Below are 15639 nucleotides of genomic sequence, written 5' to 3' on the forward strand. Positions count from 1 at the left end.
TTAACTGCCATTTATCGCTGCCCATCCCACCTTATGGTTGGCAGGTGGGCGAATTTGCCAGGCGGCCTTTGGAATTTTTTAGGAAACCTCACTCACTGGTGGGATGAGGTTTCCGATGTTAATTAAAAAAAAAAAAATGTTTTGACAGCGTTTTTATTCAGGCGTATGTTCATGTGAGTGAGTTCCATGTGGGGACATTTATTTCAGATTTTCAAAAGCCTTAATTTTTTACTTTAAAATTCTTCAGCTCCCTGCCTTCAGGGAGCTTTCAGTACACGCTCCACCGCGCATACGCAGACTTTTGTGCTCACCCTCCTACCGCCTTCCATCTCGGCAGCGCTGAGCTTCTCAGGGCTCCGTTCACACTGGCTGCCCGTTAATTGGCCAGCCAGTGTGAAATTGCACTTGGGGAACGATCGCGGGCGGTGGACCGTTTCATGGCTGCTCACAGGCCTGCCCGCGACCCGAAAATCCTGCCCCATGAGTAGGTACACCCCTAGTGCTGTTAGGAAGTGAGTGCCAGGATTTTGACCCCATGACAGTGAAGGAGCGGAGATATAATTCCACATCAGGATGCTGTGTGCCTTGGAGAAGAATGTCCAGGTGGTGGTGTTCCGATGCATCTGCTGCCTTTGTTCTTCCAGGTGGTGGAGGTCAAGGGTTTGGAAGGTGCTGGCAAAGGACCCTTAGTGAGTTGCTGCAGTGCATCTTGTAGATGGTATATACTGCTACCATTGTGAGTCGGTGGTGGAGGGAATGAATGTTTAAAGTGGTGGACGGAGTGTCAATCAAACAGGTTGCTTTGTCCTGGATAGTATTGAGCCTCTTGAATGTTGCTGGAGATCCACTTATCCAGGCAAGTGGAGAGTATTCCAACACACTCCTGACTTGTGCTTAGTGGATGGTGGACAGGGTTTGGGGAGTCAGGAGCTGAGCTACTTGCCAGAGAATTCCCAGCCTCTGAACTGCTCTTGCAGCCACAGTATTTACATGTCTACTGCTGGTTCCCCAATGCCCTCTAGGGAAGGAAATCTTCCATCATTACCTGGTCTGGCCTACATGTGACTCCAGACTCACAACAATGTGGTTGACTCTTAACTGCCCTCTGAAATGTTCAGTTCAAGAGCAATTAGGGGTGGGTTACAAATGCTGGTCTTCCCAGCATACCCTGTGAAAGAATTTTTTAAAAATGCCACACTCAGTTAATGTTGTCTAGATGTTAAGGACAGTCACTCTCACCTCACCTAGGATCATAAGAAATAGGAGCAGGAGTAGGTCATTCAACCCCTCAAGCCTGCTCCACCACTCAGTAAGATCATTGCTAATCTCACTATGGCCATGACTTCACTTTCTTGCCTGCCCCCCGTAACCCTTGACTCTCTTATAGATCAAAATCTGTCTAACTCAGCCTTGAAAATACCCAATGACCCAGCCTCCACTGCTCTCTGAGGGAGAGAACTCCAAAGATGAACAATCATCCGAGAGAAGAAATTTCTCTTCATCTCAGTCTTAACTGGGAGACCCCTGATTTTAAAACTGTGCCCCCAAGTTGAAGATTCCCCCACAAGATAAAACATCCTCTCAGCATCTATCCTGTCAAGCCCCCCATCAGAATCTTATGTGTTAGTAAGATCACATCATATTCTTCTAAACTCCAATGTGTATAGCTCACCCTGCTCAACTTTTCCTCAAAAGACAACCCCTTCATCCTGGGAATCAGCCAAGTGAACCTACTCTGAAATGCTTCCAATGCAAATAGACTTCTCCTTAAGCAAGGAGGCCAGAATTGTATATAACATTCCAAGTGTGATCTAACCAATGTCCTGTACAGTCGTAGCAAGGCTTCCCTACTTTGATACTCCGACCCCCTTGCAATAAAGGCCTCTTGAGTTCAGTTCTTTTGTCCATCTAATAGACAGATTTCCTTCCCTAAAGGATACTAGTGAGCCAGATGTGTTTTTATGACAATCGTATAGTTTCGTGGTCACCACGCATGAGATTTTTTTCTTCTTTTAATTCCAGATAACTGAATTAAAATTCCACCAGCTGCTGTGGTGGGTTTTGAAACCACGGCTGGGGTTTTCCGTTTGTCAGGCAGGCGCGGTGGGCGAGCTCGGAAGTGGCTGGGAAAGGGCCAGCCGTCTACGATCGGGCCCCCCACCGCGATTTCACACCGGCTGGCCAACTTAGCGGCTAGCCAGCTGGAAACGTGCGCTGAGGACCTCAGCGCTCCCGGGGTGGGGAAGGGGGGAGAGCGCGAGCAGATACGTCTGTGCACACGGGGACACAGCGCGCACTGAAAACTCCCTGAGCTCACAGAGCTGCCCCAGGGGAACTGGAGGATTTTACAAGCAAAACTAACGGTTTTAAAAATAAGGCAAACACGTCCCCACCATGTGACTCAGTCACATGAACAATGTTAAAAATTATATTGAACATTTTGTTACTTTTTTTAAATTACTGTTGGAAGCCTCATCCCGCCTGTGGATGAGGTTTCCTAAAAATTCCAAGGGCCGCCTGGCCGATGCAGCTGCCCGCCAACTGTAAGGTTGGACGGGCAGTGAAAAATACTGCTCAATCAACTGATTGATGGGTTTAATAGCCCTCTTAATTGTCGGCGGGCGTGCTGCTGACTCTCAAGCATGCCCGCCAACCGAAATATCGCGCATTATTTTACGTCCGATCGGGTCAGACGCGTGTCCACCCGACAAATGTAAAATCCTGCCCCATGTCCCTGTAACAATAGCCTGGACTTCTATCAGTTGCTACTGCAGTAACCTTGCCAGTACACCACCATTTCCTAACTTTCCATTTCTCATCACTCAGGGATAAACATCTGGAAAACCATTCTTATGTTTGGGGAGGGAGCCAGCAGAAAGGGGCATCATATTTGTGGATATGACCCAATAGCAGTTTGCAGTATGATGATGTTGCGTCATGGGGTTAGTTGCGTGGACAATGTCCCTTTAAAAAGGGAGCCATCCAATCCATACCCCTAGCGCCTAGTGTAAATCTGCAATCCTGTGCTCCAAGCAAGGAGGCCACACTCCAAGGGAACCGGAAACAGAGAGAGTGAACACTAATTCTCTGACTCTCAGGGTTCATCCCAAACACCCTTTCGTCAAGAGGCATCATTTTCCTGAGGCAGTTTCACAGTCAGGACACCCTTTGAAGTCTTTTAATTATCAAGTCACTTTAAAAAAGGGAATGTTAGCATAATGATCTCTTCAAGTCAGCTTTTGATAATCACAATTAATTATAACACCCATTCTTTTTTCTATTCCTAGGAATACTTATCCCATTCCTGTCAGGCTGTCTATTGAATAGTTTTTAATTTAATTCACTCCTTTCTCTATCATTTATTCAGCTGCAGAAAGGAATGAAATCATCCTTTATTCAGCCTCAGAAGTAGAAGGTCAAATGAACAAGGTTGAAGACAGATTTGAGATTAGAAGGCTGTCTTGCTCCTACAGATTACTGAATATACGAAACAAACCTCTATCCGAGACAGGAAACACTAACAAATAAAACCTAACATTTAAATCTGGATTTCGCTGGGTCAAAATCCTGGAGCTCCCTTTCTAACAGCACTGTGGGTGTACCTACACCACATGGACTGCAGCAGTTCAAGGAGGCAGCTCACCACCACCTTCTCAAGGGCAGTTAGGGATGGACAATAAATGCTGGCCCAGCCAGCGATGCCCACAGCCCACGAAAAAGTGAAAAAAAACCTACAAGGAATGCGATTAAGATTAGAAGGATAAGTACAGATAGGAATTACTGAATGTTTCAACAGCTCCTGTGGAGCTGCGACTAAGGAGATATAAGCCTGGTTTTCACTCCAGCCAGTTAGGTAATGAGGTGGTTTAGAAACTCAACCTGTGCTGCAAAAGTCCAGTTTGTTTATATTCTGAGCCTCATGACGCTGGTCCACAGCTCACCCATTCTAGGCTGGACATATGTAGAAAATCACGCAGCCTATTAGCCTCTCTCACGGGGTGTTTATTGTTAAGGAAGTGGAGAATCGGGGTATTGCAGAGCTATGTTTCCCTTGTGGGACATGGTGGACAAACTCTTGCTCCTTCTTCCCTCAATAAAGGCAAGAGAAAACACGTACCTTTGTTGACCTCTTCACACTCTGTTCCTACCCTAACCAGTTCTAACCTGGCGAAAATGCTTAGCAGGTTCCCTATTCGGGCCTGAGATTAAAATTCAGCTGGATCTCGAACATGGTGACCTGACATTCATGGATGGACAGGCTTGCATTTATATAGCACCTTCCATCACCATAGGCAATGAAGTATTTTTGAGGTGCAGTCATTCATGTAATGCAGCCAATTTTCACACAGCAAGATCCCACAAACAACCATTTTAGTGATTGTTAAAGGATAGATATTGACAGAAGAGACTTCTCCTTCTCTTCTTCAGAAATATATCCTGGGGCCTTTTATGTCCACCTCAGTTTAACCTCTCATTCGAAAGATGACACCTCCAATGGTGAAACACTCCCTTAGTACTTTACTGGTGTGTTGTCCTAGGTCACGTGCTTCAATCTCTCAAGTGGGATTTGAACACATGGCTTCCTGACCTAGAGACGAGAGCACTACCACTAAGTCACAGCTTCCTGGGTCACATTGTTGAACCTCACAGATCCTCAGAGGCTACAGATAAAGCAGCAATGCATGCTCCCATTAAGTGGAGGGTTACTGTCACCTGATCTTAGTGTTCTGAAAGCGGCCCACTTCAATCTTTGAGGCCTCCAATATCTAATAGGCAAAACTAGCAAATAAGGAATATCGGGGTAAATGGGGTGAAGTGGCTGAAGTTCAAAGTTTGGTTTGGGAGCTTTAGACAGGAGTGTAGGATATATAAATGTAATATGTATCTAAAAGAGTCAGGGACTTGGGCAGGCAGGGTGGTTGGGAGTGTAGTGTAAAGGGTTAATATAAATAGGCAGTCTACATCATCAGTGATGTAAGATCACATAACAACAGGGTATACTGAAAGATAGTTATATGTGAAGCCTCCTGCTAAGCCTTGTCCTGTACATAGTTAGAAGAACATTTAATAAAAGTTAAAGTTTATCAACATCCTCGCCTCTAGCCGTCTCTATCGATCCTGATCAAGGACAATCTAAACTAAGATCCATGACGATGATAACAGACAGAGGGATGGGCACAAATGGAGCTGAAGATTGAATTCCAATAACTTCAAAGATTCATCCCTACACATCCTGGTACTAATCCAGCGCAGCTCCTAAAGCTCTGGTTCCTGTCACAAAAATATAATTATTCCGAAACAGGCAAGGAATTGATTCCTCATCCTGAACCATAGCTTTGTTTTGTCAATTGCTTAATGTTATTTAGATAGCATGAATCAAAATACTTAAAGCATCGTGTGAGACCTGACCATTCTTATAATATAGATCATATTCTCTTGGGAGACCCATAGCCGAAGGATTTAGCTTTAAAGGATTAGAAATATTGCACGTCCCCCTTATCATTCATCCTTTCTACATGAAATTGATTGAAACATCTGTCAGATTTAAATAAACACTCAGCCCTAATCCAGCATGACGAAAAGAAGCCAGCTTTTTCTGATTAAATCTGTACACATCAACTATCCATTACACTCAGCATCCGCTCGCTTAGCACAGTTTAAATATTAACAGGGAACGCAGAGCAAGACTCGGCTAACAGCAGGAAAATCTGTACACAGTCACAGTGCCTCCCTTCTGCTCTTTCCATAGCCCATTTATTCCGTCTGTGTTGAGAAAATTCCAATCAATTGAAACTGCAAGGTTCCTTAACACCGGCTTAATGACAATAAGCTTTTGTGATGAATGTTCTATTGGAAAATGGATGACAAACAAATAATTCTGTGGCTATATTAATATAATGTAGGATTCAACAGGAAATATTAATGCAAACTTCTGCTCTCTCAAAAGGTTGGACTTTAAGGAATTAAGCTTGGGATTAATGCTGGATCATCAAAAGCTGATTAATTTGTCCTTCTAATATTAAAAACTTCATCTGTAGAATTCTGAACCAATTGGAAAAAAAACCTTCCATTTAAATTGTAACCTACTTTCAATTATATGACCCTCCTAACACCACAAAGCTATCGACCTCACTTTTCAAGAGCTTCATTTCGAGACAGTTCAGGGGAACTGTTCAGCAATGGTGCTAAAATGAAACTCTTGTCATCTGGTATCTAGGGAGCATGGTGATTTACCCTACTAAGGTGAAGTCTGTTCCCAATGCTAAGTTTGTTATCATCATTGTAGGTCTAAGCTGAAGTGGTGCAGAATTTAGATCAATAGAGACTGCTGGAGGCAAGGCTGTTGGCAAGCTTTACCCTTCATTAAACATTCTTCTAACGATATACAGGGCAAGACTTAGCATGAAGCTTCACATAGAGCCATCCCTCAGTAGGCTCTGTTGTGGCGTGATCTTACATACTGATGATGTAGACTCTCTATTTCCATATTTAACATTACATCAATGATGATGTAGGCTGTCTATTTATATGCTTAACATTAACCCTTTTCACTACAATTAAACAGGTAGTGGCAATGAGATAGTAACAAAAAAATTGCTGGAAATACTCAGCAGGTCAGGCAGTTTCTGTGGAGAGAAACAGAGTTAACGTTACCGGTCATAGATGACCACCTTGCGGAACACCTCCAGTCAGTCCACAAGCATGATCCCGAGCTTCTACTTACTTGTCATTTTCTCCACCTTGCTCCTACTCTGACCTTTCTGTCCATGACTCTCTACAGTGTTTCAGTGAAGCGCAATGCAAGCTCAGGGAACAGCACCTCATATTACAACTTGGCGCTCTACAGCCTTCTGAACACTGAATTCAACAACCTGAGATCATACCTCTGCCTTCAGGTTCTTTGTGTTTTTTTTGTTTTTTACTTTGCTGGGTTGCTCTTGCCTTCTTTCTTTCTTTGTCCCTTCATGTTGCATTCAGATGGTTGCTATAAAGTGTAGCCATTCTTGGTTCAACTGGGCACTTTGTGCAATGAAAATTCGCTAAACTAATTCCTAGGATGGAGGGATTGTCCAATGAGGAAAAAATTAATAGACTGGGCCTTTATTCTCTGGAGTTTAGAAGAATGAGAGGTGATCTCATTCAAACATACAAAATTCTAACAGGGCTCGACAGGGTAGGTACAGGGCGGATGTTTCTCCTGACTGGGTGTTGCTAGAACCAGTCTCAGAATAAGGGGCAGGCCATTTGGGACTGAGATGAGGAGGAATTTTTTTCACTCAGAGGGTAGTGAATCTTTGGAATTCTCTGCCCCAGGGGGTTGTGGAGGCTCAGTCAATGAGTATGTTCAAGACTGAGATCGATAGATTTCTACATGCTAAAAACATCAAGAGATAAGGGGATAGTGCAGGAAAATGGTGTCGAAGTGGAAGATCAGCCATGGTCTTATTGAACGGACTCGAAGGGCCAAATGGCCAAAAGCTGCTCCTATTTCTTATGCTCTTACGTTTCTTTACTATACCCATTACCATTCTCTTAGACTGTTGCATCATGCATTCTTGGTTATTTAATCTCTCCTTCCTTCCACCCTTTCACAGAGCTTCATATTTGTTCTTCCTGCCCCTTCCCCAGTGCCCCTGTGCTCCCCCCAATCCCTGGCAGCACCCCCACTTCCAACACCACCCGGCCCCCCACTATTCCTCTGGCTTAAAAATTCTTACATTCCTACGTTTCTGCAGTTCTGATGAAAGGTCATTTCGAACTGAAATGTTAACTTTATTTCTCTCCACAGATGCTGCCTGGCCTGCTGAATATTTCTAGCATGTTTTTGTTTTTATTTCAAATTTCCAGCTTCTGCAATTTTTCGTTTGTTTTTGTGTTAGTGGCAGTGAAATGCCTGATCAACAATACCAGCACTTGTTAATCATATCAATCCTTTACTAAGATGTTGTGAATTAAAAATTTGGAAAATTTTGACAGTGAAACAAAGAAGAAACCACGATTCTCTCCCTCGGTTGAAGACCGATTCTCATTGGCTTACAACAGACAAAGTGTACCTCTGTCGTGCATACTGATATGCTTTCACATCTTGAGGGATGCAACTGAACAAGATTATTCATCACATGGTATCGCATCATGTCGCCAAAGTCAACGATATCCTCCCATTCACAGTGTCTGTTCCTGGTTTGTGGGCTAGCAGGTACATATTTAGCATTGACCGCATTCTGCATTGAGTTGATGCAATTAATTATCTCTTCAATTCAGATTTAGCAGAACTTCCCACTTATATTCTGTCTCTAATTGGATTAGGACTTGTGTTATACTTTATTTGGGTAGTGCACAGTGCAAGCTCTTTGCTGCACTGCTACATCCACTGATTAGATTACATCTACTTTCCCAATAAGTGACTCAGATTACAGCAGAACATGAGTAATATGATTGGTGCTTTATCTACTTATCAGCCTTTTTCTGGCTGGATCATATCCTGGTCTGAATATCCTGTGCTGTAATGTATTGAGGGAAAATTGCAAGGGCTGCTCTTCAACCAGTTCTGCTTATGGACCATGGTAGATCTTTCTTTTTCACTGGCCCAGGAATGGAGGGGAGGAGATCATTGACCTGAAACGTTAACTCTATTTCCCACGCCATGGAAGTTGTCTGAGTTTCTGAATGTTTTCAGCATTTTCTCTTTTCGTTAAACTACAGGAAATAAAAGTAAAGGCAGTAATTTAAGGGTATGCATGGCAGGGCAACTTGGCCATGTGGAACGCTCCTCCTGTGCTTTGTGGGAAGTCAGGGACACTTCCAGTGTCCAGAGCAGCCATGTGTGCAGAAAGTGTCTCCAGCTGCAGCTACTCGAAATCTGCGTTTCAGAGCTGGAGCTGCGGCTGAAGTCACTGTGAAGCATCCGCAAGGCTGAGATCTTCGTGGATAGCATGTCCAGTGAAGTGGTTACATCACATGTAAAGAGTGCACAGGCAGAAAGGGAATAGATGACTGCCAGACAGAGGGAAAGCACTAGGCAGGTAGTGTAGGAGTCTGCTGGGTCCATCTCCCTCTCTAACAGATTTTCCATTTTGGATACTGCTGGGGAAGATGGTTTCTCGGGGGAATGCAGGAAGAGCCAAGGCCGTGGCACCACGAGTAGCTCAGCTGCAAAGGGAGGGGAGAAAAAATGGTGAAAGAGCAATAGTGATAGGGGATTCTATCGTAAGGGGGACAGATAGACATTTATGCGGACGCTGACGTGACACCAGGATGGTACGTTGCCTCCCTGGTGCCAGGGTAACAAGGATGTCATTGAGTGGCTGCAGAATATTATGAAGGGGGAGGATGAACAGCCAAAGCTCGTGGTCCATGTTGGTACTAATGACATAGGTAAAAAGAGGGATGAGCTCCTGAAAGCAAAATCTAGGCATCTAGGAAATAAATTAAAAAGTAGGACCTCAAAGGTAATATTGTCAGGATTACTCCCAGTGCCACTGGCAAGTGAGATCAGGAATGGATGAATAGCCCAGATGAATGTGTGGCTGGATAGATGGTGTAGCAGGGAGGAATTTAGATTCCTGAAGCACTGCGGCAAATTCTGGGGAAGATGGGACCTGTACCAGCTGGACAGGTTGTACCCCAACAGGACCAGGACAAATATCCTTGCAGGGTTATTCACTAGTACTGTGGGGGAGGTTTTAAACTAGAGTGGCAGGGGGATGGAAACCTGAGCAGGGAGACACGAGAAAGGGAAACAAAAATAGGAATAAAAGACAGAAAAATAGAAAGTAAAAGTGGCAAGCAGAGAAAGCCAAGGCTAGCAGCAAATAGAGCCATAGAACAAAAAAGGATGTGTAAAAATATTAATAAGACAAATCTAAAGGCACTGCATCTGAATGCATGGAGCATTCACAACACGGTAGACAAATTAACAGAGCAATGGATGTAAATAGGTACAATATGATTGTGATTCCGGAGACATGGCTGCAGGGTGACCAAGGCTGGGAACTGAATATCCGAGGGTACTTGATATTTAGGAAGGACAAAAAAGGAGAGTAAGGTGGGGTGGCGTTATTAGTTAAGGACGAAATCAGTGCAATAGTGAGGGTGGTATTGGCTCCGAAAATTTAGATGTAGAATAAGAATGGGTTGAGCTAAGAAGCAATGAGGGGTGTAAAACATTAGTGGGAGTTGTCTATAGGTAGCGGACGGCATTAAACAGTAAATTAGAGATTTATGTAACAAGGGTGCTACAATAATCATGGGTGACTTTAATCTATATAGATTGGGAAAACCAAATTATAATAATAAGGTGGCAGATGAACATACAGACATATGTAATAGGAACAGGAATAGGCCATTTGGCCACTTGAGCCTGCTCCGCCATTCAATAAGATCATGGCTGATCTTCTTGTGTTTCGTTCCACAATCCCATCTAACCCCGATAACCTTTGATTCCCTTGCCAAACAAGAATCTATCTACCTCTGTCTTAAAAATATTCAGTGACCCCACCTCCACTACCTTCTTAGACAGAGTTCCAAAGTCGCATAACCCTTTGAGAGAAAAAAAATCTCCTTATCCCTGTCCTAAAAGGGTGACCCCTAATTTTAAACTAGTTCTGGACTCACCCACAAGAGGAAACATCCTTTCAACATCCACCTTGTCAATATCATTCAGGATCTTATATAATTCAATCAAGTCACCCCACACTCTTCTAAACTCCAGTGGAAACAAGTCCAGCCTGTCTAACCTATCCACATTACACAACGTCATCATTCCAGGTATTAATCTAATAAACCTCCTTGGAACTGCCTCTAACGCATTTACATCCTTCCTTAAATAAAGAGACCAAAACTGCACACAATACTGGAGATGCAATATCACCACTGGCCTGTATAACTGAAGCAAAATATCCTTACTTTTATGTTCAATTCCTCTCATATAAAGGGTAACATTCCATTAGCCTTCTTGATTACATGTTAGATGAATTCTTGGAGTGTGTACGAGATGGTTTTTTTAGACCAGTACGTCGAGGAACCAAATAGGGAACAGGCTATCCTAGCTTTGGTATTGTGCAATGAAAAGGGGTTAATTAATAATCTTGTTGGGCGGGGTCCTTTAAGGAACAGTGACCATAACATGATAGAATTCTTCATTAGGATGGAAAGTGAAGTAGTCCAATCCAAAATTAGGGTCTTAAATCTTAACAAAGGAAACTATGAAGGTATGAGGCCTGAGTTGGCTAAGATAGATTGGGGAACTTCACTAAAAAGGCAAGATGGTGGATAGGCAAAGGCTAATATTTAAGGAATGTATGCATTGCAACAGTTATACATTCCTTTCTGGCACAATAACGTAACAGGAAAAGTGGCCCAACCAAAGCTAACAAAAGAAATTAAGGATAGTATTAGATCCAAAGAGGAGTCATATAAAGTTGCTAGAAAAAGGAGCAAGTCTGGGGATTGGGAGCAGTTTAGAATTCAGCATAGGAGGATCAAGAGATTGATTAAGAGGGGTAAAATAGAATATGAGAGTAAACTTGCAAGGAACATAAAAGTGGGCTGTGAATGCTTCTATAAGTATGTAAAAAGAAAAAGATTAGTGAAGACAAATCTAGGTCCCTTACAGTCTGAAATGGGAGAATTTATAATGGAGAGCAAAGAAATGGTACAGCAATTAAACAACTACTTTAGTTCTATCTTTACAAAGGAAGGCACAAATAACCTCCCAGAAATGCTAGGAAACCAAGGGTCTAGTGAGAAGGAGGAATTAAATGAAATTAGTATTAGTAAAAAAAAGTAGTGCTAGCGAAATTAATGGGGCTGATAATCTACATTCCAGGGTACTAAAGAAAGTGGCCATGGAAATAATGGATGTATTGATTGTCATCTTCCAAAATTCTGTAGATTCTAGCACAATCCGGGCAGATTGGAGGGTGGCAAATGTAATCCCATTATTGAAAAAAGGAGGGAGGAAGAAAACAGGGAAGCATACATCGGTTAGCCTAACAGCAGTAGTAGGGAAAATGCTAGAATCTATTATAAAGGATGTGATAACAAGACACTTAGAAAATATCAACGGGATTAGACAAAGTCAACATGGATTTATGAAAGGGAAATCATGTTTGGCAAACCTACTGGAGTTTTTTGAGGATGTAACTAGCAGGATAGATAAGAGAGAACCAGCTGATGTGGTGTATTTGGATTTTCCAAAGGCTTTTGATAAAGTCCCACATAAGAGGTTAGTGTGTAAAATTAAAGCACATGGGATTGGGGATAATATATTGGCATGGATTGAGATTAGCTAGCAGACAGGAAACAGAGTCACCAGGATGTTGCCTGGGATAAAACATTTAAGTTATGAAGAGAGGTTGGATAGACTTGGGTTGTTTTTGTTGGAGCAGAGAAGATTGAGGGGCGACCTGATCGAGGCGTACAAGATTATGAGGGGCATGGATAGGGTGGATAGGGAGCAGTTGTTCCCCTTAGTTGAAGGGTCAGTCATGAGGGGACACAAATTCAAGGTGAGGGGCAGGAGGTTTAGAGGGGTGTGAGAAAAATCTTTTTTACCCAGAGGGTGGTGACGGTCTGGAATGCGCTGCCGGGAGGGTGGTGGAGGAGGGTAGCCTCACATCCTTTAAATAGTACCTGGATGAGCACTTGGCACGTCATAACATTCAAGGCTATGGGCCAAGTGCTGGTAAATGGGATTAGGTAGCTAGGTCAGGTGTTTCTCACGTGTCGGTGCAGACTCGATGGGCCGAAGGGCCTCTTCTGCACTGTGTGATTCTGTGATTCTTTGATTCTGTGAGAGTAGGAACAAATGGGTCTTTTCCAGAGTGGCAGGCGGTAAGTAATGGGGTACCTCAGGGATCAGTTTTTGGGCCCCAGCTATTCACAATACGTATCAATAATTTGGATGAGGGAACCAAATGTAATATTTCCAAGTTTGCTGATAACACAACACTAGGTGGGAATGTGAGGAGGATGTTAAGAGGCTTCAAGGCGATTTAGAGAAGTTGAGTGAGTGAGCAAATACATGGCAGATGCAATATAATGTGGATAAGTGTGAAGTTATCCACTTTGGTAGGAAAAACAGAATGGCAGAGTATCATTTAAATGATGATAGATTGGTAAATGTTGATGTACAAAGGGACCTGGGTGTCCTTGTACACCAATCACTGAAAGCAAACATGCAGGAGCAGTAAGCAGTTAGGAAGGTAAATGGTATGTTGGCCTTCATTACAGCAGGGTTTGAGTACAGGAACAAAGATGTCTTACTGCAGCTGTACAGAGCCTTAGTGAGACCACATCTGGGGTACTGTGTGTAGTTTTGGTCTCTTTAACTAAAAAAGGACATATTTGCCATAGAGACAGTGCAGTGAAGGTTCACCAGACTAATTCCTGGGATGGCAGGATTCAGATATGAGGAGAGATTGGGCCGAATAGGCCTCTGTTCACTGGATTTAGAAGAATGAGAGAAAACCTCATTGAAACATATAAGATTCTGACAGGGATGGACAGACTGGATGCAGGGATATACCTCCTCTGGCTGGGGGATCGAGAATAAGGGGTCACAGTCTTACAATATGGGGTAGACCATTTAGGACTGAGATGAAGACAAATTTCTTCACTCAGAGGGTGGTGAATCTGTGCAATTCTCTACCACAGAAGGCTGTGGAGGCCAAGACACTGAATATATTTAAGGAGGAAATAAATAGATTTCTAGACTCTAAAAGCATCCAGCGTATGGGGAAAGAGCAGGAGTACGGCGCTGAGGTAGAGGATCAGCCATTATCGTATAGAATGGTGGAGCAGGCTTGAAGGGCCGAATGACCTACTCCTGCTCCTATTTTCTATGTTTCTATGGCCAGAATTTTCCAGCCCCTCACGTTGGCGGGATCTTCCATTCCCGTTCATGTGAATAAAGATTTCAATGGCTCGGCGGCCCCCACTCGGGAGGTGGGGCGGGAGGGTGGTGGCTAGACAGCCCATGTTTCAGCTGTCCTGCACTTTCCATTCAATTTTACATTTCTTTTCATCGGAAATTGCACTCCATCAATGGTACAATCTATTTCATTAATGGCACATTCCACTTCCTCAGTGGTACAATCCAGTTCATCATTGGTTCGTTCCGTTCAACAGGGGAACATTCCACAACAGTGGGTGTGTTACGTAAAGTGGTTACAGCACAAAAAGAGGCCATTCGCCGCTTAACACCCATCCTGGCATTCTACAAGAGCCATTCCCCATCTGCCTTTTCCCTGTACCCCTGAAAACTTTTCCTTTCCAGATAATGATCCAATTCCCTTTTGAAAGCCATGATTGAACCTGCCTCCATCACACTCTCAGTGCGCTCCAGATCCTGAACCACTCGCTGTGTAAGAAAGTTTTTCCTCATGTCTCCAATGCTTCTTTTGCCAATTACCTTAAATCTATTCCCTCTGGTTCTTGATCCTTCCACCACTGGGAAGAGTTCTTCCTGATCTGCTCTGCCCAGTTCCCTCATGGTTTTGAATATCTCTATCAAACCTCCACTCAACATTCTCTTCTCCAAGGAGAACTGTACGAGTAATTAATAATGAATAAATAATTCATAACTGTACTAGTAATCCAGAAGCCTGAACTATTGATCTGGAGACATGAGTTCAAAATTCCACCATTGAAGCTGGGGAATTTAAATTCTAATCCATAAATTAAATCTGGAATAAAAAGCAATATCACTGATGGCGACCATGAAACTACTAGATAGTCATTAAAAACACATCAGATTCACTAATATCATTTCAGAAAATCAACCTATCAGCCATACCTGGTCTGGCCTGTAAGTAACTCCAGATCCAATACGGTTGACTTTTAACTACCCTCTGAAATGGCCTTGAGGTATCAAACTCCAACAATAAAAATCAAAAATAAAGGCAGGTAAATAATTTGCAATCTGCCCGATAACAAGGCCCATTTAGCCCTGCAAAGTCTTTCTCACTAACATCTAGGAACTTGCGCCCAAAATGGGAGAGCTGTCCCAAAGACTATCCAAGCAACAAACTGACATAATCATACTCCCAAATAATTTCAGCCAAAGCCCTACACTCCTCCATTACTGTCCCTGGGCATGCCCTGTCCCACCAGCAGGACAGGCCCACCAGAGGTAGCGGCACAGTGGTATAGAGTCAGGATGGAGTGGCCCAGGATTCCTCAAATTACTCTAAACCCCCATGAGGTCTTAAGGCATCATGTCAAACATGGGCAAGGAAACCTCCTGCTAATTGCAACCTACTGCTCACTGCCCACCTCCCCTGCGCATCCCCTCACCATCTGCTAATGAATCAGCACTCCTCCATGTTGAATACCACTTTTCAGAAGCACTGAAGGTAGCAAGGTCACAGAATGTAGTCCAGGTGGGAGACTTCAAAGTCCATCAGCAAGAGTGGCTTAGTAGCACCATTACTGACTGAACTTGTTGAGTCCTGAAGGACCAATCTTCCAGATTTGGCCTGCAACAAATGCTGAGAGAACAAACAAGAGGGAAAAACCTACTTGACTTTGTCCTCACCAATTTACCTGTCACAGATGCATCTGTCAATGACAGTGCTGGTAGGAGTGACAACCACCATAAGCTGGTGGAGACGAAGTCCTATCTTCATGCTGAGGACA

This window comes from Cetorhinus maximus, chromosome 2 (genome assembly GCF_964194155.1).
Source record: "Cetorhinus maximus chromosome 2, sCetMax3.hap1.1, whole genome shotgun sequence".
NCBI classification, from domain to species: Eukaryota; Metazoa; Chordata; class Chondrichthyes; order Lamniformes; family Cetorhinidae; genus Cetorhinus; species Cetorhinus maximus.